The 26,584-nt window shown below is 39.8% G+C and overlaps 1 protein-coding gene across 10 annotated transcripts in view; it reads left to right on the top strand.

The window, feature by feature from the left end:
- The window catches only part of ERC2 (ELKS/RAB6-interacting/CAST family member 2), an 869,430-nt gene that overhangs the window by 106,433 nt on the left and 736,413 nt on the right, over positions 1-26,584 (top strand). The window lies entirely within an intron of this gene.

The raw sequence follows: 26,584 nt of genomic DNA, 5'->3' as shown, positions 1-26,584 counted from the left end.
ATCCAACAATCAGTAAGATTAAGGTAGTGGCTATTGTTTGGGATAATCTAAAAATTATTATTTTCTGCCCTAACAATTGAGGAAAGAAAAGAGAAAAAGGGCTATCATGGATGGACAACAATCAGGGGTCTATAGAAATGAAAAGAATGATTATAGGAGGCAGATGATAAAACAGGAATTAGATAGGAGTCTTGGTCCAATGCCTTGAGTGGAAACTGTCCTTTATCTGAGTTCATGAACTTGTTCCAAAGGTCTTGGGTCAGCTTTCCACTTCTGAAAATTGACTACTCCTAGAGGGTCTCTGAGAATCCTCAGTTTGAGGTCCCCACATAGTAATAGCCTTCCAGTTCTAGTGGAATTCTGCTTCTCTAATTGTGAAACATGAACCCAGGGAGTGACTCCTTGGAGTTTCACCACTGTATTTATTTTTAAGAGTACTTGATCATGTCTTTTACAACAAGGTCCAGGAGCAGGTTTTCTCTAATGTTTCTTACAATTGACAAATATCCTGAAGGTCATGAAGAGGCTGTTTAGGAAGATGTAGGAAGGGGGCCTTAATTTGTTGGTGATAGGGTTGGGTGTAGTACAGTGAGTCCTCTGCAACATTATGCCATGTCTGTGTGCAGCAGGACATGATCTAGTATTTGAAGTGAAATCTCAAAACGTATGGTCTTTTCAGTTACTCATTCATAGGAGAATAACTAATGTGTCTCCAAGTGAGTGGACCACATGGTCATAAGGGCTAGTGGGAGTATTTCTGGCCAAGATTAAAGAGCTCCTGTTAGATCTCTACCTTATTTAACTCCTGAATGTGGTTGAAAGTTATTTTTCAGTTTATCCTGAAAATCTTTTACAGTTTCACCATTTTTCAGTGTGACTGAATTATAGTCCGGTCTGTATTTATTGGTCCAGGGTTTAAATTCTATAGTTGCCTGAATATCAGGCTCATGGCATTCAGGATGGATCTTTAGACACTATTGGCATCTTAGGGTCCTAAGAGTGTCATTGGGAAAAGGCAGGGGGCCTGGATAAAGAGTAGAGGATTTGACAAAGGTGCCCATGGAGAGAGAACGGAAGGATAAGGGGACTGTAGGGAGGCAGCAGGAGAATGAAGATGGGGGTGGGGTGGGGAGGATTTATTAGGGAAATGAGTCTCTTTTGTTGTTGCTTAAGAGTGTTAAATTGTTTATTACCTTTGGTCAAATAATCTTTTAGTGAAACAATTTTTGAACCAGAATTTTGTTTGAAATTCTTCCCCTGAAATTGCTGCCCTTTGAGCTGGAGAAGTCTCCGTTCCCTCCCTTTTCCTGCTACAACATCTTATCTGTCAAACAATTTTAAGTCAAACTGTCTCTAGAGGAATGTAGCCTTGGTGGAATTAGCTGAGATAGGCACAAGAATTAGGATTGTAATGAGAGAGAGTACAACTGTAGGAGTTTTTCCTGGGGGAGGAGAGGAACTGGATTTAGATGACCCCATGAGACCTGGTGGCTGTTGAAAGTGGTGCTTGTGCTTGGACCCTCAACCTGACAGGTGGCTGCTTTCAAACACAGATCTGACAATCTGTGGCCTTCAGAGAGAATGCTCTGCCCATATTAAAATCAAATTCTCAGGACAAAAAAGCAGAAATGGAAGGAGAACCTTACCTAGTTTTATTGGTGACCCACAGAAAATCTTGTCCAGATGGACAATGGTTCGGCGAGAACCAGAAAATCGCTGATGTGGTGACTAGTTCAAAAAACAGGCTTATAGGGCCTATTGCGTATGTTCTACCCTGGAATTCTTTTTATATAGCACAACACAAAATGGAAAGAGAAAAGAAAACAAAAAGGAATTAAAAGGATTGTCCTGATTCCTCCAAACAAATGGGAACCAACAGCAAAACGTGGGTACTGCCAATCAGAGAATAAACAGCCAGGGAACTCAGTGTAGAGAGTGGTGTTCAGACCCAGTGCTGACACAGACTTGACAAGCTGTGAGCAGCAAGGCACAAAGGCCTCCTTGGGCACCACACCTTGGGGGTCAGCAAACATTTTTTGCAAAGGGCCACATGATAAATATTTTAGGCTTTGCGGGCCAGACAGTCTTTGTTGTAATTGCTTGAGAGCAGAAGTAGATAATATATAAATGTATAGGAGTGGCCGTGTTTCAATAAAATTCTATTTGTGAACACTGGCATTTTAATTTTACATAATATTCATGTAACCACGTGTGATTCTTCTGATTTTTTTCAAGCATTTGAAAATGTGAAAACTAGGGAGGTGGGTTTGGCTGGGGTGGAGGAGGAGTGGTGGGGGGGTAAGTGCAGATAACTGTAATTGAACAACAATAAAATAATTTTTAAAAAGAAAAAATGTAAAAACTATGTTTAGCTTGGGGCCATACAAAAACATGTGGTGGATTAGATTCAGCCCTTGGGCCATAGTTTGTCAATCCCTGCTCTAGGAGGGAATAGATAACATATACTCATATGTAAGAGAGCAATAGCAGCAATAAAAATAGTAGCAGCTGATAGTTGACTAAACCTTAGATCAAAGTACTGGATGTCAGACTTGGTTATAGGTATTTCATGTAAATTATTTCATTTACTCTCTTGATAACATTATGAGGTATGTGCCATTATTATTCCCATTGCTCAGATGAAGAAGCAGGCTCTAAGAGGGGCTCCGTGAGTGCCTTTCTTTTTGACCATCTTCTTACTTTAAAACCAGTAGAGTGTTTGGAAGGCGAGCTTCACTTTGAAGCTGTTAATGTGGAAGCATTTATTATTGATGCAGTGAAAACAAAAATGGTCTGCTGCAACCTTGATCAGACCCAGAGAAAAGTAGCTGTCAGTCATAGCACACAGCAGACATCTGGAAAACAGTGATGGCAACAACTGCATGGTATGCTTAATGCCTGGAAACAAAACTTGAACAAAGTGAAAAACAGTCTTTTGAGTCTTTCTGATACCTGAGTTTTTATGCTATAAATTCTTTTTCTTTAGGGGATAAATCTTTAAATAATAGGGAAACATTATAAGCTGAAAAAAAATTGTGTCCTGGTTGATTTTTATGCACATGGTTCCAATTGCATTGGTAGATAAAATGCACTTTTTATTTAAAGTGAAGCAAAAGTCACTCTGTAGTTTCACTTCTATCTTAACACAAAGAAATTGACACCCTGGGATTTACTTTGACAGAAAGAAAACACATGATGCTGTGTCACAGCCTAAGGACTTCTGCCTCTCACTGTATAAATTCTCTTTTCCCCTAATTCAGTGGTGTACACCTTGCTTGCACCAAATCCCAATTTAGTGCAAGCAAGTGATAGGATACCTATACCTATCTCCACCTACTTAGGATAAGAAGCCTGCTACACATTTTCCTCCTATGTCTCATGGTGTTTGAAGCCAGAGTCAGCAATCATGAGTACTTGATCAAGTGATTTGAAAATGGGCTTAAATTCTAGGCTTGAAATATTGTATGTTTATTTTTTGTGCTGTGGATGGATTCTTCAAATTGAAATTCAGCAAATCTATTTTTGTTTTTAAAAATTATGGCCATTTTTATTCATCAGGAGTTTATTTCTAAGGTTTGATTACATATTTAATCTTTTTTATTATAGTCTTTTATATTCTGCTCTATTGTTAGTCTATTCTTTAATGTCTTGCCATCCACAGATTCGATTCTTTATTTGCCTCTGTATCATAAAAGTATCATGAAGATTGACTACTGTTTGTTTCTGCATGTGATTATCTTAAAAGGTAATTGTAACCATCTTATTTACCTCTTTCAAAAGAGGCCCGGCTATGAGGAGACAAAATCCTTTATTAGGTCTAACAATTGTTGGCCATATTTTTAAGACATCTAGAAATCCCAAAAATCTCAAGAAAGGCTATGCTGTAAGTAAGGAGGAGCTTCCTTCCAGCTTCCTTCCTTAGACAGGGTTTCCAGAGCAGAGTCCCTTTATTTCAATGGGACAAGCATTCTTGTGGCATGAGGATGGCATCTGTCAGGAAGAGCTTACTCTCACCCTCTTGCAGATGTAAATAGCTAATTGTCCCTTCTGAATGGACTAATATAGTTGTTCCTGCATTTTCATAGGGAAAAAAATAATCTGAGGCATACTGGAGATGCTCACAAAACAGGAGGAGGTTCCGAGAGTGGAACTGAGACATCATCCACCCATCACCAGAACCAGGGTGTGGCCGGTTTATCTCTGGTCTCTCTTTAATTCCCCAAGAGGGGTTTGAGCCCACTGGAGAGAGAGGGGGCTGCTTTTCTTGAGGACCCTAGGAAAAGTAGTACCTTGGCATGGAAGGTGTGAGAAGCCCTGGTTTTTCTCCCTCTCTCTTTTGGTTTCCTTCTCTCTCCATCTCTCCTGTCTCCATGTGCTGTATGAGACTGGAATATCTTTCTTATTTTGGTCTTTGTTTTCCTCATTTATAAGCAGCAGTTTGAACAAGGTATTCTCTGAGGGACTTGGCATCTCTAACACTTAAAATTCTCCCTTGATTTCCTGGCAGCTTGGTCTATGGACTTTTCTTCCTGTTTGGTCAACCATGGTCCTTCCTTCCATTTGGCAAGACATACGGTGTTTATAGTCTTTATCTTGTCTTATTGGGAATTCTCCTTGAATTTTCCAGACAGAGGATTGGCTGGGCTTTAAAGTTCTGTCTGCATCAATAGAAATATATCACCCTCCTTTCTGTGGAAGTCATGTGTGCAATTGAAACAGCTTTTTGGGGAGAATTTTAATTCCTGAGTATGAGTCATGAGTTGCAGCCAGCATCATGGGGGCAGTATTGAGGATAACAAGGAAGTTGTGCTATCATTTCAGGTCTTAGTGTTTCCTGGATTGTACCCTGTAACCATGCTCCTCATCTATACATGATTTTCTCATAGGGGAATATACATAAAACTGACCCTGTGGGTGTGACCCCAGTCCTTATGGCAATATATACCATTTCCAGTACTCGGGTCAGTTAAGCTCCACTCCAATGTTGGTGTTTCACTTCTTGATGTCCTTGTGAGTATGTCATTGTCCAGTGGTCTCATCTCCAAACCAAACTTACTATGTTTGTTTTTAATTTTTTATAATTTTGTTGCTTTTAATTTCTTATTCCTTTCAGTTAAGAATGTTTTGAAATAGAATATTGAATCTTACCTTTTACATTTTGAGTCCTTTTAGAAACCTTGTGCTAATTTCCATCACTTGTCATTTTTGGAACTTTCCTTATTTATTACTGGATCAAATCAAATATGCTATTGGCTGCTTCTGTTTTCAATTATGTGTCTTAAATATCAAGTATCCAATACTCCCCTTATTTCTCATATGTGCTGTTTTTGCCTGGTTGGACCTCCTTTGAGAAGGTATCATCTTTTCTTCCATGTGTTTAAAGTCAGCCTTTGATATTCATGCCTCCCAGGACATCTCTACTCCATGAATTTGCCTTCATTTCATTCCATTGTCCTTCTTTGTCTTCTTTACTTTGTCCTGGTGCAACAGCTGGCTTGCTGGTCTTTTTCTGCCTGCAATTTATCAACAGAGTCCACTCCACACTCTATAACCTGGCTGACAAGACTTTTCACTGTCAGCCTCCAGTCTTCAGTCTATTTCCATTTGCTCAGCTTGATACCTCCCATTATACTACCTTCAACATGCAAGAATCTTTCCTCTCTGTGTTTCAGTTTGCATGATTATCCCAGGCCTGCATGTCTGTTTCCCTTTTCTGGCTGGCAATGTCTTATTCATCCTTTAATACCTAACTCTTACATTGTCATTTCACTGTGGATTGAGTTTTTTTCTTCTTGGAACTCCCATAACACATTGTTTTTAGCCTTGATGAGCATGTATTTTACATTGTACCATCATTCTTCATTTCTGTCTTTCCATCCCATTAAATTATATGCTCTTTGAGGGCAAGAGCCAACTTAAGTTTCTTTATACAGGACCCCTGCCTGTCACAGATTTGGAGAAGTGTCAGTAGCTGTTAGGAAGAGTTTTTGTTACCAGAGAGGGTAAGGTTCCATGATGTACTACGTACTAGCTGTGTGACCTCGAGCAAGTCACTTCATCTGTAAAAGCCTTGATTTCTTGACCTATGAAATGGGCATAAAAATATGCATAGTAGACCCTTGAACAGCATGGTTTTGAACTGTGCAGGTCCACTTATGCATGGATATTTTTTTAAAAATATGCAACTGGTCCCCCATATCCTTCAGTGTCCCATATGTGGATTCAACTAACCACAGATTGAAAAGGGTATTTTTGTTTGATTTTTGTTTTTTGTTTTTTTTAATCATTGTTCAAGTACAGTTGTCTCCATTTGCCCCCACTCCCCCACCCCACCGACCCCCACCTCCCACCCTTAATCCTACCCCCCTTTGGCTTTATTCATGTATCCTTTATATACATGGTCCTCGATGACCATTCCCCTTCTTCCTCTGTTATCCCCATTCCCCCTCTCCTCTGGTTACTGTTAGTTTGTTCTTTATTTTAATGTCTGATTCTATTTTGCTTGCTTGTTTGTTTTGTTGATTACGTTCCACTTATAGGTGAGATCATGTGGTATTTATCTTTCATCACTTGGCTTATTTCACTTAGCATAATGCTCTCCAGCTCCATCCATGCTGTTGCAAAGGGTAGGAGCTCCTTCTTTCTACTGTGTAGTATTCCGTGGTGTAAATGTACCACTGTTTTTTGATCCACTCATTTACTGATGGGCACTTAGGTTGCTTCTAGCACTTGGCTATTGCAAATAATGCTGCTACTAATACTGGGTGCGTAGGTTCTTTTGAATTAGTGTTTGAGGATTCTTAGGGTATAATCCCAGCAGTGGAATTGCTGGGTCAAAAGGCAGTTCCATTGAAAATAGTATTTTTGATGCATGGTTGGGAATTCATGATATGGTGAGCTGACTGTATGTATTCTTCTATGCCATTTTATACAAGGAATTTGAGCATCAGTAGATTTTGGTGTCTGCAGGGGTTCCTTAAGTCAGTAACCCTAGGATACTGAGGAATGACTATAGTTAAGATTTTGTCAAGTTCAAAAGTTATACACAGATTTTTGACTGCACAGATGGTCAGTGCCCCAACTCCTACATTGTTCAGGGACACCTGTACTTTGCATGTTGGTTATAAGGATTAGAGACAACAGCATAGCAGTTCATACAGTGTCTGTGCAGGGCAGTGCACAGTGCTTATTGTGTGAATGATCAGATGGTGCTGTTCTTTGATTTCTTTCTCTGATATTCTTATTCTCCTAGGTCTTTCTTTTTCATTTTAATTTTGTTCCTGATCTCATTTCTGAGTTGTATATTCTTGGCATGGGTAAGCAACTTCATTGGTGGAAGGGTGACAAGAAGTAGAGAAAGGAGAAATAAAAAAGGAAATTGAGAAACTGTCTTCATTTGGATAGCGATGATCCAATTTTAACTCAACATTTGTTCTGTGATAGACTCCCCAGTCTGGTTAGATACACGAGCATGATGATAATGTGGTGGAGTTTTTAGAAAACATGCCAGAATTTCTACATAGACACATCTTTGCAAACATGTTGAAATAAATTTCTTGTCAAGGTGTTACCTTAGATCATCCACTGTTTCCAGTAATTTTATTACTCAGCATTTTCTTTCAGGTCTTCTTTCAGAATAGCATTTTCTTTAGAATCTCTTCAGTGATATTAATGAGCCAATATTTATAAAACACTGATCATCATAATCTACAGGTATTGAATCAAGGAGTTAGGCAGCATACCAATTGCTTTACATTTAGTATGGATTTATAGGTATGTAATATGCATTTACATGGATTTTCTTATTTCGCCATCATAACAAGCTCACAGGGCAGGCACTATCATTCCATATTATTGATGAAGATAACAAGTCTCAGAAAGACTAAGAATTTGCCTTAGTTGCTAAGTGTGAGAGTTGAGATGAGAACCAAGGAATCTGGCCTAAGCCACCAACCTGACTGGTGTCTACTGCATACTTTTGGATATAGTTGCCTTTTGTAAACCAAGCTATGTTTGGCCAATTAGGTGATAGTTGTATTATATTACTTGCAATGAGTGTGTAAGTGAGATCAAAATATGCTTTTACTCTACTAACTAGTTTTTACACTTCACAGTGGACCTCAAAAAAATCTAGGAAGACCACCACTTTAGATAATTCCAATTTAAATGTATCACAGTGCCTCTTTTACTTGTGGAAGTTTAAAATTATGTGTATGGAAAGTAAAATAATAGACACACTGGCTGTTATTCTATTTCATGTGGTTTAAAAATAAAGTCTGCATCTGAGAGGAAGAAGCAGAGGGTGGGACTAGTATTTGCGCCAGTCACTTTAGAAATATTGTTTCATTCAATGAAGAGCCTGTGCCATAGTGATTTTGTTCTTATGCTCTGGATGAGGAACCTGAGGATTAGTGAGGTTCAAGGTCACTCTGACAGTAAACTGGTTTTCTGGATCTGAAACTCACATTTGCTCTATCAGATGACATATCAGCCCATGAGGAGAACAAGGATTTATTACTTTGAAATAAGGACCTGTTTTCCCATTTTTCTCTGCTCAGCCAGCATAGGGCTTGTCTTTAATCCAATTTTTTTTTTTTGCAGAATAAGGGCAGAAGAAGTCTTATAGAGGAGGAAGTGTTACATGACAACCTAGTTAATTATGGCAGGTGAGTGCCTCAGAATGGCATCAGGCACAGCTGGAGTGGGGACTGTAAGGGGCTCTGGGAAATGATTTACTTGGTGCTTGTAATATTTACTTATAATTTACAAAATTACATAATGAGACATGATGTATTTGATTCCTTAGATCATTCATTCTACTGAATGTAATGGTTCATTAAAGTTTAACAATGGAATGTGAAATCAGGCCTTCTGAAATGACCCTTGATCTTTAGTTAGCTGAAATGTTTTCTGCCTGGTTAAAGTGGTGAGAGGTGGCATGAGGCCAGAGACTGCACTGGTGCTGGAAATATCTCCAGTGGACACAGGGATAGCAGAGCAGCCAGGAGACCAGGACTCCAAACTGGGTGCTCACACTGAAGAGGTGTCAGTTCCAGCTTCAGTCAGCCTGGTCATGTACTGGCTGTGGAGATGGAAAGTGCAGCTCTGGAGTCAGGCTGCCTGTGTTGAAATTTCAGCACATGCTTAACCAGTGAATTAACCTTGTGAAGTTCCTTTACTTCTCAAAGCATATTTGTTTAAATGGGGATATTAATGACCTCTGTCTTGGGGGAGGGGGTTATAGGTCTTCGGGAAACACTGATAGAGTTTGGCTTCAACAAGCCTTTAGTACAGGTTAAGTGGGTAAGTCTAGAGATATGCTCACTGGGGTAGGGGAGGTTGACAAAGGGTTTGTAGTGCATTGACTTTATTTATTTATTTATACTTTTTTATTGAGTTTATTGGGGTGACATGGGTTAACCAAACCACACAGGTTTCAAGTATACAACTCAACAAAATATCATCTGCATGCTGCATCATGCACCCATCACTCAAATTTAAGTCTCTTTCTGTCCCCATTTATCCCCACTTTGTCCTCTTCCACCTCCCTCCACCTTTCTTTCCCTCTGGCTATCACCATACTGTTATTTGCATTTATGTGTTCTATATATAGGTTTTTTCAATTTCTTTCATCCAGTCTCTCAACACCCCTTCCTTCTGACAGCTGTCAGTCTCTTCCATGTATCTGTGCCTCTGTTTCTATTTTATTTGTTATTTTGTTCATTAAATTACACATATAAATGAGATCATATATACTTGTCTTTCTTTGATTGACTTATTTCAGTTAGCATAATATTGTCTAAGTCCATCCATTCTGTCGTAAAAAGTAAGATTTCCTTATTTTTTATGGCCAAGTAATATTCCAGGGTGTAAATGTACCACAGCTTTTATATCCACTCATCTACTGATGAGTACTTGAGCTGTTTCCACATCTTGGCTATTGTAAATAGTCTGTTATGAAAATAGGGGTGCTTATGTTCTTTCAAATTAGTGTTTTAGGTCCCTTTGGATATATTCCCAGAAATGCAATCACTGGGTCAAAAGGCAGTTAATTTTTAATTTTTTGAGGAAATACCATACTGTTTTGCATAGTGGCTGCACCAGTCTGCATTCCCACCAACAGTGCATGAGGGCTCCCTTCTCTCTGCACCCTCATCAACACTTGCTGTTTGTTGATTCATCCCCGATGAACATTGGTACTAAAATCTTCAAGAAAATCATAGCAAACCAGATCCAGCAATATATTACAGAGAGTATACACCATTATGAAGTTGGATTCATTTTGGGGATGCAAAGTTGGTACAGTATTTGCAAATCAATAAATGAAATACATCACTTAAACAAATTTAAGGATACAAAACACATGATCATATCAAAAGATGTAGAAAAAGCATTGATAAAATCCAGCACCCATGTATGGTGAAAGCTCTCATCAAAGGGGTAATAGAGGGATCATACCTCAATATAATAAAGGTCATTTATGACAAATCCATAGCCAACATCATACTCAATGGGCAAAAACTGAAAGCATTTCCCTTAAGAATTGGTACAAAACAGCGTTGTCTTTTTCACCACTTTTATTTAACAATATTATAATTTGAAATAAGGGGAATTTTCTGCCTAAAAAATCTGGGTAACAAATGTAAGGGGAAAGAAAATGAGTATGATATCAAAAATAGCTATTTAAATATTTGTCATTACAACTACTACATAGGTTCAGAACTGAAAATAACACAAGAACAAATCTGTTCACAGTGCTATTATCACCAAGGTCTTTGTAAATAATGGCAAGTTTCTGCCTGAAATCAGCCCATCTCCTGTCAGACTCCCCCCAGAAATTGCCCTGTCACACTCTACCAGCTCAGTTCAAGGTGGCTCCAGGAACCTCTTTTCCCACCCCAAAGTATCATAAATGTAGGTGGCTTAGCTGGTCTCAGGTTGCTATCTAGCTCCAGGCATCTTTTGGAGTCTGTGCCCCTAGGCCTCTGCTCACAGGACTGCACTGGTCACCATTGGCAGGCCTGCTGGTGACTGTGGCCACCCCCTACTGGGGGAGGGAAAAAAAAAAAAACAACTGATTTTGCTTCCCAGACACTCCATTTAAAAGTCCCCTCCCAGAATCCCATGTGCCCTGAAAGCCAGTGGGAGTGTCCCCTTTTACAAACAATGCAGGCCAGTATTGGCTATGTTTGCCTTTGCCCTTCTTCTGGCCACTGTGCCTAGCAAGTGGACAAGGTCTCTAGTCCCATCAGCTCTGTACAAGCTTCCTTCTCTGGCATACCCTCCTTTCACAGGGAGGGCAAGTCACTTTTGACCTTCAGTTTCACCTTGGGGTTTTCTCCCTGTCCCCTGCCTTCTCTTGGCCATTAGGAATGACCTCTCTGTTATAAGCTGAAAGTACTAAATATAGTTAATCTGAGATGCTATCGTTAAAGGAGTATTCCTATAAAGAAATCTACCTCAGCTAGATGGAATAAATCACACAACTGTTTTCCTTTCAATACTCAAGGTGGTTTTCTCCACCTGGTTTCATGTATCAGTGTTTGGCAAGTTGTGTTACATGAGCTGGAGGTGTGAGGAATACCTGGTTTATCAACAGGAGCTAATTAAAGAAAAATCTATTTAAGGAAGCTGGTCACACAAATATATAGCGCATTTCTAGCATTCCTATTGGGCACTTCTTTGAGACCCTGGAGCACCCTGTTGTGAGTTCTTCCTAGATGCCTATCTTTTAAGCAGGTATTCTGGCACATCAGCCAGTGAACTCTTCCTGGACTTCTGTTCCAGCCTGTCTGCATATGAGCTCTTTCCAGACCACCACTTTTCCTGCTGCAGCTGCTGCTTCTGAATTTTTAACCAGCTTTAAAGGATCTTTTTCTCTTGGTACTGCTGGGACTTCTGGAGGGACTCTCTGTGGAAGTCCAGGCTCTGTTCTGAGGCGGCACAGCTGAGAAGCGTGCCTCTCTGCTACCACCTCCAAAGCCTGGGCCTTTCTTTTAAACTCCTTTTCTTCTCTCTCCCACAGCATGCTCACAGCTGGCTCATTCAGTTGCCTCTCCAGTAATGCTTTTTCCTGGAGGTACCAGGCCTGGGCCTTTGCAGCTGTCTCAGCTTGGGCTTTCTTTAGCTCCTCCTGTATTTTCTGCAGCTCTCTGTGTTTTGGCCTTCTTCCTTCCCAGTGAAATATTCTTCACTGACTCCTGCTTCTGCTGGAAATTGGAGACCAGATTTTCTTTCTCCAAGAGCTGTGTTGTTTGAAGCTCTGAAGTTTGCTTTGCATATTTGGAGGCTGATTCATGTCTCATTGGTAACATCTCACCACTTTCTTGGGCATATTTGTCCCACTGATTTTTTATTTCCCTTCAATACTTCTTAGCATTGTTGGTCAAATTCACTATCATGACTTTAGTGTTAGTCTGGAACGGTAACTTTTCATTGAGCAACAGGCCAGCTTTCTCCATTATCCCTTGTTGGATTTGAGTTTCTCTTATTTGGTGGTCCACCTTCATCACTTCCATTGCCTTTTTTATAAGGCCCATCACTGCCGTTGTTGGCTTTTCTTGCTTTAAAGTAGGATTTATTAAAGGAAAATGTAACATAGAGGGCTACTAGAGTCCTCCCTTTTGGGAAATATTCTTGGTTCCTGGGGTCCAAACCTAGCACTAGTGTCCATCATCCAGAAGCCTTATGGGTCCCAGCTCATCTGGATACAGGCTGAGTCAGGCTTGAGTGCCATGGATGTTCTGGTTGTTGCTTCAGCCATGAGTGGCACTGAGGTTCTGGTTGGCGTTGCAGACCTCAGAGGCAACATGTTCCTGTAGGTGGGTGCTCCAGTCCTCATTGGCACTGTAGTCCCTGGGTTGTATGGTCCAGACCTGAGGGCAACATGTGCCCGGGGATGGGAGCTCTAGACCTCAGCGGCACTGTGGCTCTGGTGGTGGATGCTCCAGACCTCAACTACTCCCCGTGGTGGAATCTATGGACTGCAGCAGCACTGTGGTTACAGCAGTGAGTACTCCAGATCTGTGTGGCACTGTGGTCCCAATGATGGGTACTGTGATACCTGATTTTTACCAGTTTCTCAGGTGGACTCCCATGCCAGCTCAGCACAGGAAGATGCTCCTGAATCGCTTCACTCTTTTCTCTCCAACAGCTCACATAACTCTCCTCTCTTTCCTTCTCACTCTTCCCTCTCCAATAGCTCAGAATGTGGAATGTTGGTCTTCCTCTAGCTGAGTGTCCATGGTAACTGGATGAAGGGGCAGAATCAGTGAGCTCATAAGAGGGGCTTTGACCCTAGTGTGTTAGGAATATTTTTTGTTAAACAAAAAAAATCTGAAGTTCCTATGACAGGCTTAGCCCAGTCACCCATTGACCATAGGTACAACAGGCCTCACTCAGCCTCCCTGGGTCTGGTGGAGAGGACACATTTATTTCTAGGGTTAATACACCTCAAGGTCAAGTGATGGACATCTTGCCCACACTTGCCCAAATACTCTGACCATGCTCCCGCCTCCCACATGGTCATGCTGTCCTGGCACTCACAGCACTGGCCAGAGGCAGGTTAAGGCCTAGCACCATCCTTTTTGGGACCCTCATCTTGGCTCCATTGCTCAGTTGTTGCATACATGCCACTTGTCAGCTCTGCATCCCTTTTCCACAGGTTCATAAACACGGTGTCCATTCTGTCATCATCCACCTAGTTTGGCTTGGCTGCTCATTGCACTTACGAATTTGTGGGTCTGGCTTGGTGAAGTATTTGTATTTCTTATTTTCTATAATGCTGATTATTTTTGTTCATGGCTATTGTGAAAGACACCATTGTCTTCATTTCTCCTGCCTGTTCGTGCAGCTTGCAGAGAAGTTACCCGTGGCCCTGTGTGCCAGGGTCAGGATGGATGCAGACCAGCCCTCCTGCTACCTTGCTACATTCTGAGGGTCCCCTGACCTGGGTCCTGGCTCCAGTGCAGGATCTCTAATGCTTCTCTGGGCTCTGGACTAGGTCCCGCCCCACTAAAGAGCCCTGTCCCAATCTGCCATTTTGTCTGTGTCAGCACTACAAAAATAATTTTTTTAGAAACAGTTTAAAAGTGTAGTTCTCCACATACAATTTAAAGTAGCCACTGACAAAATAATTCCTTTACATATGTTATTCTCAAACTGTGCCACTCATATTCCCATAAACATCTTAGCTGAACAAATGTAGTTTAGTATAAGATTCAAGAATCTTCAGTCAAGCTAGGTATTTGCCCTAACCAGGAATCAACCAGCAACCTTTCAGCTATGGATGATGCTCTAACCAACCAATCCACAGTGGGCAGTACTACAATGATATTTTTATAAAATTCATTTGGAGTCCTTTGGGCACAGGTAGGGTAACCTAGTCTTGTGGCATCTGAGATACATAGTGGCAAAAGGAAAAAAAAACAAGAAAACTTGATTTTTTTCTATACTCAGCTCTTCATCTAAACTGGAGTGTAAAACTTGGACAAGATTATTACCTGCTGTGAGTGTAACACTGAAATGGAAATACTAATATCTGTCATTTGTAACTTGTCATGCTTTCACCACTCTTACTCAACATAATACTGGAAGTACTAACCATAACAATGAGACAAGAAGAAATAAAAGGCATCCAAATTGGAAAGGAGGAAGTAAAACTGTCATTATTTGCAAATAACATGATAGTGTATATAGAAAACCCTAAAGACTTCATCAAAAAACTACTAGAACTGATATGAATTCTGTCAAGTAGCAGGATATAAAATAAATATTCAGAAATTGATGGCATTTTTATATACCAGTAGTGACCTTTCAGAAAGAGAAATAAAAAAAATAATCCAATGAGTTCCAGCCAAGATGGAGGCATAGGTAGAAACTTTTCACTTCCTCGCACAACCAAAAGAAAGATAACAGCCAACCTAAAATAAAAAAAACAACCAGAAGTACCAGAAAATTAAACTGCATGTGACTCTGACAACCAAGAAATTAAAGAAAAAGTCAACCAGAACAACGAGACCGGTGTGCTGAGAAAAAGAGATATGGCCCAAATGAAAGAACAGAGCAAAACTTCAGAAAGAAAGCTAAGCGATGAGGAGATAGCCAACCTATCTGATGGAGAATTTAAAGACCTGGTGATCAAAATGCTCACAGAACTGGTTGAGCTTGGTTGAAAAATGAAATAAACAAGTGAAAGATACCCAAAATGAAATAAAGCAAAATATTCAGGGAACCAACAGTGACAGGAAGGAAACCAGGACTCAAAGCAACAACTTGGAACAAAAGGGAAAAATAAACATCCAACCAGAACAGAATGAAGAAATAAGAATTCAAAAAAGTGAAGAGAGACTTACAAACCTCTGGATTTGTAATGTTCCAGCCTGCAACATTGCAATATCTGAATTATAGGGGTGCCAGAAGGAGAAAAACAATGGCAAGAAATTGAACACTTATTTGAACAAATGATGAAAGAAAACTTCCCCAATCTGGTGAAGAAAATAGACTTCTAGGAAGTTAGGAAGCCCAGCGAGTCCCAAAGAAGTTGAACCCAAAGAGGAACACACCAAGGCACATCATCATTAAGTTACCCAAGTTTAATGATAAGGAGAAAATCCTAAAAGCAGCAAGAGAAAAGGAGACAGTTACCTACAAAGGAGTTCTCATTAGACTCTCAGCTGATTTCTCAAAAGAAATCTTGCAGGGAAGAAAGGGCTGGAAAGAAGTATTTGAAGTCATGACAGGCAAGGACCTACATCCAAGATCTCTCTATCCAGCAAAGCTTTCATTTAGAATGAAAGGGCAGATAAAGTACTTCCCAGATAAGGTCAGGTTAAAGAAGCTCATCATCACCAAGCCCTTATTATATGAAATGTTAAAGGGAGTTATCTATGAAAAAGAGGATAAAAATATGAATAATAAAATGACAAAAATCTCACAACTCTTAACAAATGAACCTAAGAGAAAAGAAAAAACAATGAAAACAAAAACTAAGCAAACAACTAGAACAGGAACAGAATCAGAAAAATGGACATCACATGGAAGGATTTCAGCGGGGAAGGGGAAAGGAGGAATAGCAGGGAAAAGGTACAGGGAAGAAGCATAATTAGTAGGCATAAAATAGATGGGGAGAGATAAAAAATGATATAGGAAACAGAGAACCCAAAGAACTTATATGTATAACCCATGGACATGAACTAAGGGTTGGGAGAATGCTGGAGGGTTCAGGGGAACAGGGTGGAGGAAGGATAAAGGAAAAAAAATTGGGAAAACTGTAATAGCACAATCAATAAAAAAATACTTTTTTTAAAAAAGGAAAACAGCCCCATTTACTATTGCAACCAAAACAAATAAGGTACCTAGCAGTAAATTTAACCAAGGAGGTAAAAGACATATACTCAGAAAATTATAGGATACTGAAGAAAGAAATTGAGGAAGATACAAATAAGTGGAAGCATATACCATGTTCATGGGCAGGAAAAATTAACATTATTAAAATATTCACATTACCCAAAGCAATCTAGAGTCAATACAATTCCTATTAAAATACCAACAACATATCTCATGAATCTAAAACAAATATTCCAAAAATTTATAAGGAACCACAAAAGACCCCAAATAGCATCAGTGACCTTGAGGAAGAAGAACGAAATTGGAACTATCACACTACCTGATATCAAACTATATTACAAGGCCATAGTAATCAAAACAGCATTGTACTGGCATAAGAACATTGTACAGGCATTCAGATCAATGGAATAGAATTAGCTCAGAAATAAACCCATGCCATTGTGGCCAATTAATATTTCACAAGGAGACAAGAACTTCCTTGATGGGGTAAAGACAGTCTCATAAATGGTGTTGGGAAAATTGGGCAGATATGTGCAAAAAAAAATGAAACTAGACCACCAACTTAGACCATGTACAAGAATAAACTCAGAATGGATTACAGACATAAATGTAAGTCACAAAACCATAAAAATCATAGAAGAAAACATAGGCAGTAAAATCTCAGACAGTTTTTGTAGCAATAATTTAGCTGCTATATCTCCTTGGTCAAAGGAAACAAAGGGAAAAAATTAACAAATGGGAGTATATTAGACTAAACAGATTTTGCACAGCAAAAGAAACCATCGACAAAATGAAAAGGCAACCCACTGAATGGGAGAACATATTTGCCAATGATACCTCTGATAAGGGATTAATATGCAAAATATATAAAGAACTAATATAACTCAACACCAAGAAAACAAACAATTCAATTAAAAAAATGGGCAGAGGATCTGAATAGACACTTCTCCAAAGAAGACATACAGATGGCCAGTACACATATGAAAAAATGCTCAATGTCACTAATCATCGAAGAGATGTAAATTAAACCACAAAGAGATATTACCTCACACCTGCCAGAATGGCTATCACCCATTAACTTTACTTAGGAGAATGTTTCATACAGACCCATGGGCCACTTGTTTTCATACCACTGCTGAGTGAAGAATGTTTTCTTCATTTTTACATTTTTAAATGTGGCTGCTTTCACACTACATTTGAAGACAGAGTTGAGAGGTTGCAAGAGAGAATATGTAGCCTGCAAAGCCTAAAATATTTACTATGTAACCATTTATAGAAAAGTTTCCTGAGCCCTGATTTAGTGTCCAAGACAGACATGGCTTGAGTTCCAGTTTCACTGTTTATTTACTATCTGTGTGATCTGGGGTAAGTTACTTTTCTTCTCTTAGGCTCAGTTTTCTTGTCCATAAACTGAGGGTAATGATATATGACTGCCCAAGGAAAATTAACTTAGGTCAGTTGTATAAAGATTTGGGCATGGTGTGTGGAAGGAACATCATGAGAGCTCAACAAACAATTACCCTGATACCCAGTGTTCAGAGAATAATGTGAAACCATGTTGGCTGGAGTTGGTCAGGGCTGGCTTCTTAGAGGAGGTGAAGCTTGATTTAGGCCACTGAGTTGTGGAGAATGTGTAGAATCTGGTAAAGCAGACACCAGGAAAGGAAGGGAAAGTTAGAATAAAGGCCCTACATGTGAGTAAATGCTTAACCAGGGTAGGTGGAATTAATAAAGAGAGGGCTAGTAGCGAAAGGCTCAATCTACCCACATGAGCTCACTGATCCTGCAGAACCAGGAGCTAATGCTCAGATGAGCTTTACCACCAGGCCACTTTATCCTAGGCCCTGGTACATGCCTGCATTGTTTCCTGATGCCGTTTAGCATGTGCTCAGGGAGCTCAGAGAAAATGTTCAAATAAGCCTGGGAAAATTATATTTGAGGAATTAGATCTGTTGTTTCAAAGAAAAACCTCCAGAGAATTCCAAATGTAACTCTTAGTGATTTAGGGGTTCCCCACTGCTTTGAATCTCTCACACTCCCGTTAAAAATAATCTGTGACTGATTGTACAAAGTGGCCAGCCATGGTCTTTAACAACCAGCATGGATTTGATTCTTTGAGAGGTAGGAAACAGCAGGAGCTAATGACCTTGGTTTTCTAGCCCTGCTGACTGTGCTGGATTGCAAGGCTGTGTGAGTCACTGGACTTCTGTACACAGCCTCACTAATTGCGTGTAATCAAGATGGTTCTGAACTTCAAAAACTGCATGGCCCTGTCCAGTCTGATTCATTAGCTCTCCTTGGAAAGTACAGTGCTGGAGAAGACAGAATAATTCTGGAGCCTTCTTAGCAGTGTGGGTGTGGTCCCCAAAATTTTAGGTTATTTTGGGATTCAGTGGACTTGTTTTTTGTTTATCTGAGAGGGAATGAGGAACTAGCCTGTAACCTGAGATGGAGTCACAGAGGCAAGGCGATCCACTACAGACATTTCCCTGCTTGGTAGAAAATTTGTTGGGATAGTCATTTGGCTCATTGTCTGACATACAGGTTTAAATTTCTTTATGTTGAAAATGGAATAATAGCTCCTTTTTCTTCCTAAAATTATAAGGTATACTTGCCTTAATATATACACAATGGGGCTGTTTTATCATTCAGCAAATACATCTGACATGCTTTAAAACAATGTTCTCTTTTCTTCTCTCACAATGATTTGTGATAAAAAATAAAAGGAAATAATAAGATTTTTGGAACTTAGTTTTCCTTTATTATAAAATAATAAAGAATAAAAAAATAAAAGGAATAATAAAATTTTGGAACTTAGTTTATTTGCATGTCCTTGGCTTCTTTAGGGCTGAGTGGTTGCATAAAGAAATAAACATCTTCCAGTCCTTGGCATTTGATGATGCTTCTGGGTCTCTCTGTTTGTCTCAATCTTGCATATTATTTCATTTACCTGGTTTTCTAACGAAGGATTTGATTTGCTAATTCAACTATATAGGTGGCAGGGGCTGCTCAGGGTAGAAGTGTATTAATTCCAGAAGTAAATTAACCTTCAATAAACCCAAAGTAGAAGCTCTTAATTCGGAGGGAGTGTGTTAATCATTGAAAAAAATAACTCATATAAAAATAAAGCCTACTGTATTTTTGAAATAAATTTCAATTCAAAAGTATCTCTTGGACACTCACCATGTTTGGAACTTGGGTTAGGAGAAAGGTGGGATGATGAAAAACTCAAGAAGTCCCTGCTCTATGGCATATTGGTTTATCTTGGAGAGTTAAGACAGATATGTATAAAAGAATTAGAGACTTTTGTATTGATATACAGGTGTGTCCAATACAAAAGAACCTTTGCACCCCAATGTTCATAGCAACATAATTTACAATAGCTAAGTGCTGGAAGCAACCTAGATGCCCATCAGTAAATGAATGGATCAAAAAACTATGGCACATTTACACAATGGAATTCTATGCAGCGGAAAGAAAGAAGGAGCTCCTACGCTTTGCAACAGCATGGATGGAGCTAGAAAGCATTATGCTAAGCAAAATAAGCCAGGCAGTGAAAGACAAATACCATAGATCTCACCTTTAACAGGAACCTAAATAACAAAACAAAGAAACAAGCAAAATATAGTCAAAGACACTGAAATAGAGAACAGGCTGACAGTGACCAGAGAGGAGAGGAGAGGGAATTTCAGGGGAGAATGGGGAGGATTTACAGGAACAAATTTAAAGGACACATGGACAAAAACTAGGGGAGGGTTTGTAATGGAGGGAAGTGGGGAGGGTTGGGTGGGTGGGCTGGAATGGGAGTAAAAGGGAGAAAACTGTATTTGAACAATGATTAAAATAAAATAAAAAAAGAAACTCTAAAAAAAGAAGATATACAGGTGTGTTTCTCAAGATTGACACTGTTGATACTCTGGTAGGATAATTCCTTGTTGTTGGGGGCTGCCCCTGTGTAAGAGGTTTAGCCGTATCCCCAGCCTTTACCTATTTGATGCCAGTAGTGACCTCTCCCTAGTCATGACCATCAAAAATGTCTCCAGACATTGCCAAATCCCCTGGATGGCAAAATCATCTCTGGGTGAGATACCTACCAAAAGAACAGGACAGGAGCCACTAGTGCCCAGCTGAGGAGCCATGTTGGGAGGGCTCTGAGACTCTGCCAATGGTTGTCAGTCCTCACTGTTTGTGGAGAGAATAGTGTTTACACATATGTATGTACTATGTTTTGCAAATATTTGTAGCTTCTATTGTGGGGAAAAATCTACAAATGTATATAAAACTGTAACTGAACTCAAAGTAGCTTTTGGCAATTTTTATATTTTCTCATTTAGAAGATCCTTGAAATGCAACTGATGATGTTTAAGTGACTGAACTGGTTTTGAGTGTGGGCTCTGGAGATTGCCCAGTACTTGCCACTTAATTAACTATTTGACTTTGGCAAGTATCTTAGCCTCTCCATGTCTCAATTTTTCCATCTGTAAGATAGGAATGACATTTGCACTTACATTGGTATCATTGTGAGGATAAAGGAGACATTGCATATATGGTTTTCAGTATAGTGAGCCATATATAGTGAGCACTAATAAATGGAATTATTATTTGGGGGGAGTTATGTAGCTTTTGGCCCTCAAATTCTTAAAACTCTTAGTTTATTTTTAAGTGCTATGAGACCAGAAAGGTGGAGGGGGAAGGGAAGAGGATTGCTTCCTTGGGAGGTTTTCATAAAATAGATTGAATTGAGAGAGATGGATAGGTTGTGGGTCTATATTTGCATGCCACTTGGTGTCTAGTTGCTTAGGCCATGGGGCCATAGGAAGTAAGATAGTGGGTTCAAGGGTTTCCAACTGTTGGAGACCAAACAAAAATAAGTGTGGTGGGTAAACTCTAAGGTGGCCCCCAAGATTCCCACTTCCTGGATTCATACTTTTGTGTGATCCTCTGCCCTTGAATAAGGTGGGGGGTGGGAATATGTGACTTGCTTATAACTAAGAATACAGCAAAGTTGATGGTGTGTATGCAATTAAATTTATGTGATTATGTTAAACAAAATCGTAATGACTATTGCATAAAGATGCTCATTCTTGCTAGGTTTAAAAGAGCACTGCAATTTTATCAGTTACCTATGGAAAGGGCTATATGGCAAGGAGCCTAGGATGGATTCCAGTCAACAGCCAGTAAGATACTGATGCCCTCAATCTAACAGTCTGCAGCAAACTGAATGCTGCCAATAATCACATAAGCTAAGAAACAGAAGTGGAGTCTTCCCCAATTGAGCTTCAGATGAGAACTCAGCCCTGGCTGACCTATTGATCACAGCCTTGCAGAAGGACGAACTTGGTCATATTACAGTGAGGTCGATATAGAGACACATGACTAGGGCCCTTTGACCTTGTCCAAGTAGGAACTTGCTACTATACTTTCCCTGAATCTTACCCTGTGTCCCTTTCTTTGGAATGTTTCCAGTATCCCAGCCCCACCACACAAATTTGAGGCCATCATTGACTTCTTTTTCCCTTCTTCATAATCTCTGTCCATATTCATCCCAAATTACCATCGACATTTTTATTCTCCCATCCTTACCTTAGCTTAGGTTTCAATAGTTCTAGCCTGAACAATTACAGTAGTCTCTTGACTTACCACTTCTTGCCTCCAGTCTAAACTTCTTTCTATCCACATTGTCTCCTGATTTTTATTTTTTAATGTCAATCTAGACATGTAATACCCTAAAAATGGAAACATTGAATGGCTTTTCATTCCATTCAGGATAAAATATAAAATTCTTGACATAGAATGCAATTCTTACCTCTGATAACGTCTCAAACCTTCCTTCCACTTCTTTCCTTAGTTGCCATTCACTTCAAGACTCACATATCCTATCTGAGAAGACTTCTCAACCTCTCCTCCCTCAGACTGAGTTCCTAGAGTCCATGGGACATTCTGTATTATGGGTAATATTAATTAACTTATAACTTGCCTGAAATTTTCTAGCAGGTTGTGAGCTTCTTAAGTGCAGGGACTATGTTCCCCAAAGTATCTCCAGCTTCTGTCACTGAAGCAGGCTCATAGTAGGGGCTTGGTAAATGTTTGTTGCATGCATACATGGACACATGCACACACACACTCATACATGAATGAATTAATGAATAAATACATGTGCTGGAGTTACATCTGTACACTTGTTCTCCAGGCACTCTGCCATGTCCTTTGAAAACCTCACAAAAATAGTTCTCCTGCCTTGCTGGGTGTGAACCTCCTTCCTCTTCACATCTGTCACTTCACGTGTTATTCTGCAGAATTTGGAAGAGAACACATAATGAGCTGCTGGTTTTCTGGGTTGTTAGTTTTCTTTTCTTTCTGTCTCTGATTCTCTCTCTCCCTCAGTCTCTCTCTTTTTCTTCTTTTTTTAAATTTCAGGTGATGATGCCCTGCATCATTGTCATGGTAAACTTTTCAAGGGTATGGGCTATAAATGAAATTTGGTTACAAAGAGAGCTGTTTGCTGATGTTACTGCAAGTTATGTTATCTCACATTTGAAACAAAAAGGAATAGTACAAGCTGTCTCATTTTATATCCCCTAGTAGTTCTACTTTATTTTCCTTCCTAGTTTTCTGTCAGTTGTTTGATAAGGGCAGACATTTGGCCTGTCAAAATAATCCCTTGTATTATCTTTCACCAGGAAAGTTTATTTATTTCCTTTTTTAGAATGAATGCTTTACAGAATTGTTAAGTGGGGATACCAATATCTACATTATAGGATTGCCCTATGGAAAGAATCATGCACTCTTTCATTAGACAGAGAGAGCACAGACCATGTACTGGATGCTGTGCAAGAGAGACATGGTCCCTGCCCTCACAGAGCTGCCCAGATGTAGAGTTCAGAGAGCCAGGGGCATGGTGGTACTTTGCATCCTTTGATAGTATGATGCTTTTTTTCCCCTTCCTTGCCTCTTCCACTTGCCCTGAGGACAGGCTTTGGAACTAGGCAGATCTGAAATTCAATTCTGGCTATGCCCTTTTTTAGCCAGGTGACCTTGGGCTTGAACTCTTTGAGTCTCTATAGCTGCTTTGGCAAATCGGCATAATACCACCTTATAGGACTGCTAGAGTGTTGAATAAGAGAAATCAGGTGAAGCACTTGGCACAGAGACTGCATGGCTAAGTTCACTATAGACATCAGATGCTACTTTAACAGCTGTGATAATCATGATGTTTTTGCCCCTTTGGGCTATTTCAAATTGGTTCTTTTCCTGTGTGAGTCTGTGTCCTACCCTCTTTTACTTGGCTCTGGTCTTTTCCCACCTTTCAACAAGAAGCACTGTCTCTTTAAGACCAACTTTGAGCAATGGGCTTATACATTCCTCCTCATTTCTTTAATGTACCTTCTCTGCAACATTTGCTGTCTCCACCATGTGCTGTAGCATTTCACAACATATAGTGTGTCCTTCTCTCTTTCAAGTGTCTTTGATTCGTCTCCAGACTGAAATTTTGAGTTTGATTTGTCAACTTTGAAATAAAAATAAGAGTCAATGGACTGAAGATACAATAGGTCTCTGAGGTATCCTTAGGGCATGGCCTTTGTGCCAGCTGTATGAACTCTGCCTTTTATGGCTCCTTTCTGGCTTTTGGAAAGTAAGGTTGTGGGTTTTAGGTAGGCTAGTTCTTATTGTACTTGACTGTAAGCACTTCTGGAGGTGAAGCAAAACAAGTTGGTTGTGAGAAATTGTATTTTTTTCCTTCTGTAGTAATAATAACACATGGGGGTATCTTAGAATAAGGAATAAGAAATTAACCCTTTCTTTCCATGCCTATCCCTGACTCTATCATTACTAACTTTGCTTTGTCCCCCAGCTGGTAGATTTCATGATGTTCTGTGTTATGAGACATTCTATGCAGTGGGCATCATATTGCTATGGAGTTTGCTCTGAGGCTGATAAAATGTGTCTGGGAAATATAGCTTAGCTTTTAAAAAGGCATGATTGTTTAGTTCACATCTGGTAATTATAGAGCTAGTGTGTGTCTTTCTCTTACAGACTGGGTAATTGCACATGGGGGGTTTGAGAGGTAAGTGGGTGTGTGCCCTTATATATACCCAAATGGCCTACTTATTCATCTGATGCCTTCTCCATTTTGGAGCCTTAGGTGTCGGTGTGAGATGAGCAGAGGGTAATTTACCACTGGATCGAACCTAATTTCATTGTCACCATTTTGGCATCTATATACCAGGCCTAGTCTATTTGTGTCATTTAAAACTCTAGAACAAACTGTTCTTTAAATATTACTTTAGAAATAATGCAGCACTACCACGTTCTTCTAAAATAAACTTTAAAAGCTTTGTTTTAGAGAGCTATTTTCTTCTGTTAATATTTTTAAAGTTGAATCCCAGATTTTCTAAAGGTTTAATCAAGTAGTACCTTCTATATCTCAACTCTTTCTTGCTTTCTTTCATTTGGTGGTACTTGGAAAAGTGGCAGGGAAATGGATCCTGCTTTTGGTTTGCTCTTATAGTTCAGAGCCTTATAGACAACTATTGAAAATAAACTTAATCATCAAATCTTTGTTAAGAAAATGGAATATATTGAATGGATTTGGGGCTAACATGGGGCAGAGTAGTAGGTCATATTGGTAGGATTGGGCAAGTTTCATTTAACCTGCACAGACTATTAAAAGAATTGAGCCAATGTTAAAAACATGAGATTTCACATAAAAATTTATTTATTTTTTGGCCCCTCCTTTGAAAAACTGAAAGCTCTGACATCTAGACAGGGCACCACACTTTGCAATCCTCATAACTACCCACTTCTCTCTGAGATTGAGTGTAGTTGTCACTGAGTTGTAACTCCACAAAGTGAGTTGTAACACCACACTCACTTTGAGTCCGATAACATTGCAGTCCCAGAGTTTTTATGTTTGACAAGTTTCCTGCCTTCCCATTTCAGTCCTGAGGAGGGCATTTCAGTTTATAACCTCTGACTGGAGGAAAGGACTCCAAGTGTCCTGGACTCTAGATTGGCTCTGCCACCCTCTGAAGCTCGTCTTTCTTTCTTTCTTTCTTTCTTCTTTCTTTCTTTCTTTCTTTTCTTTCTTTCTTTCTTTCTTTCTTCTTTCTTTCTTTCTAGATTTTATTTATTTATTTTAGAGAGGGAAGGGAGGAGAAAGAGAGAGAGAGATAAACATCAATGTGCGGTTGCTGGGGACCATGGCCCGCAACCAGGCATGTACCCTGACTAGGAATCGAACCTGCGACACTTTGGTTTCACAGCCCACGCTCAATCCACTGAGCTACGCTAGCCAGGGTGAAGCTCCTCCTTTCTGACCCTTGAGATTTTGTGATGGAGGATTAGGAGAAAAGGAGTTGGGGAGGAAGACAAAAGAGATGAGACCAGAAGCTAAGGTAGAAGGGGCTTTCAGGGGAAGAGGAGACTCTTGAAGACTCAGGCCTGGGAGCAGCTGGAGTATTTGAGAGCAGCAGATGGATTTTAAATCAAGTACAGAATTGTGTTTCTATTTCATAGTGCTCAAGAAACACAAATAAGGATTTGAGTTATTTGAAATTGCTGGAATGTGTTTGTATCAGTCTGGGTTGAGTCAGGAGACAGAAGCTATACCAATTATTCTAATGGAGAGAATTTAATATTAAAAATTTTCAACTTGATATTGAAGAACTGAAAAAAGCAATAAAAGAACACTAACATCATAAAAGTAACAACTACAGGAGGCATTTCCACTCCTATTATTGGGGTTATTAAAATTTAGAAGCTTGGAAGTGGGGCCCTGTGGGGTTGAACTCACTTTTCCAAGATGATGGTTGGTGCTGACCCTTCTGAGCTCAACCCAGAACTCCAAGAGGTGGTACCACCTGGTTGGTGTCCTGGTTAGTTTTGGAGTTCTGAGCTCAGGTGAGGGGAAGGAGGCTGGGACCTAGACCTGAGGAGGAGGCAGGCTGGACTGTGGTCTCTGAGGGGGCACACTGAAGTTGACTGCAGAAAGACTGTAAATTGAATTCAGCAGCTGCCACAGGACACAAATGCTGCTACCTGGGAGAAGCATGGCTGGGCCACGCCTGCAGGAGCAGGAAGCTAATAGGAAGGAATAGGTCCCACCCTTCTTCTTGTGATTTCCAGGTTTCTATCTTGTACAACACTAGTTTCCATGATGATTTCTTTATAATATACCTCAAAGTTACTTTATTGTTATTAATTGCTTTTGCCCTTTAGTGAAGAGGTTGACAAACTA

The sequence above is a fragment of the Phyllostomus discolor genome, chromosome 7 (genome assembly GCF_004126475.2).
Source record: "Phyllostomus discolor isolate MPI-MPIP mPhyDis1 chromosome 7, mPhyDis1.pri.v3, whole genome shotgun sequence".
NCBI classification, from domain to species: Eukaryota; Metazoa; Chordata; class Mammalia; order Chiroptera; family Phyllostomidae; genus Phyllostomus; species Phyllostomus discolor.
The sequence above is the reverse complement of the archived record's forward strand: the minus strand, read 5'-3'. Positions and strand labels throughout refer to the sequence as shown.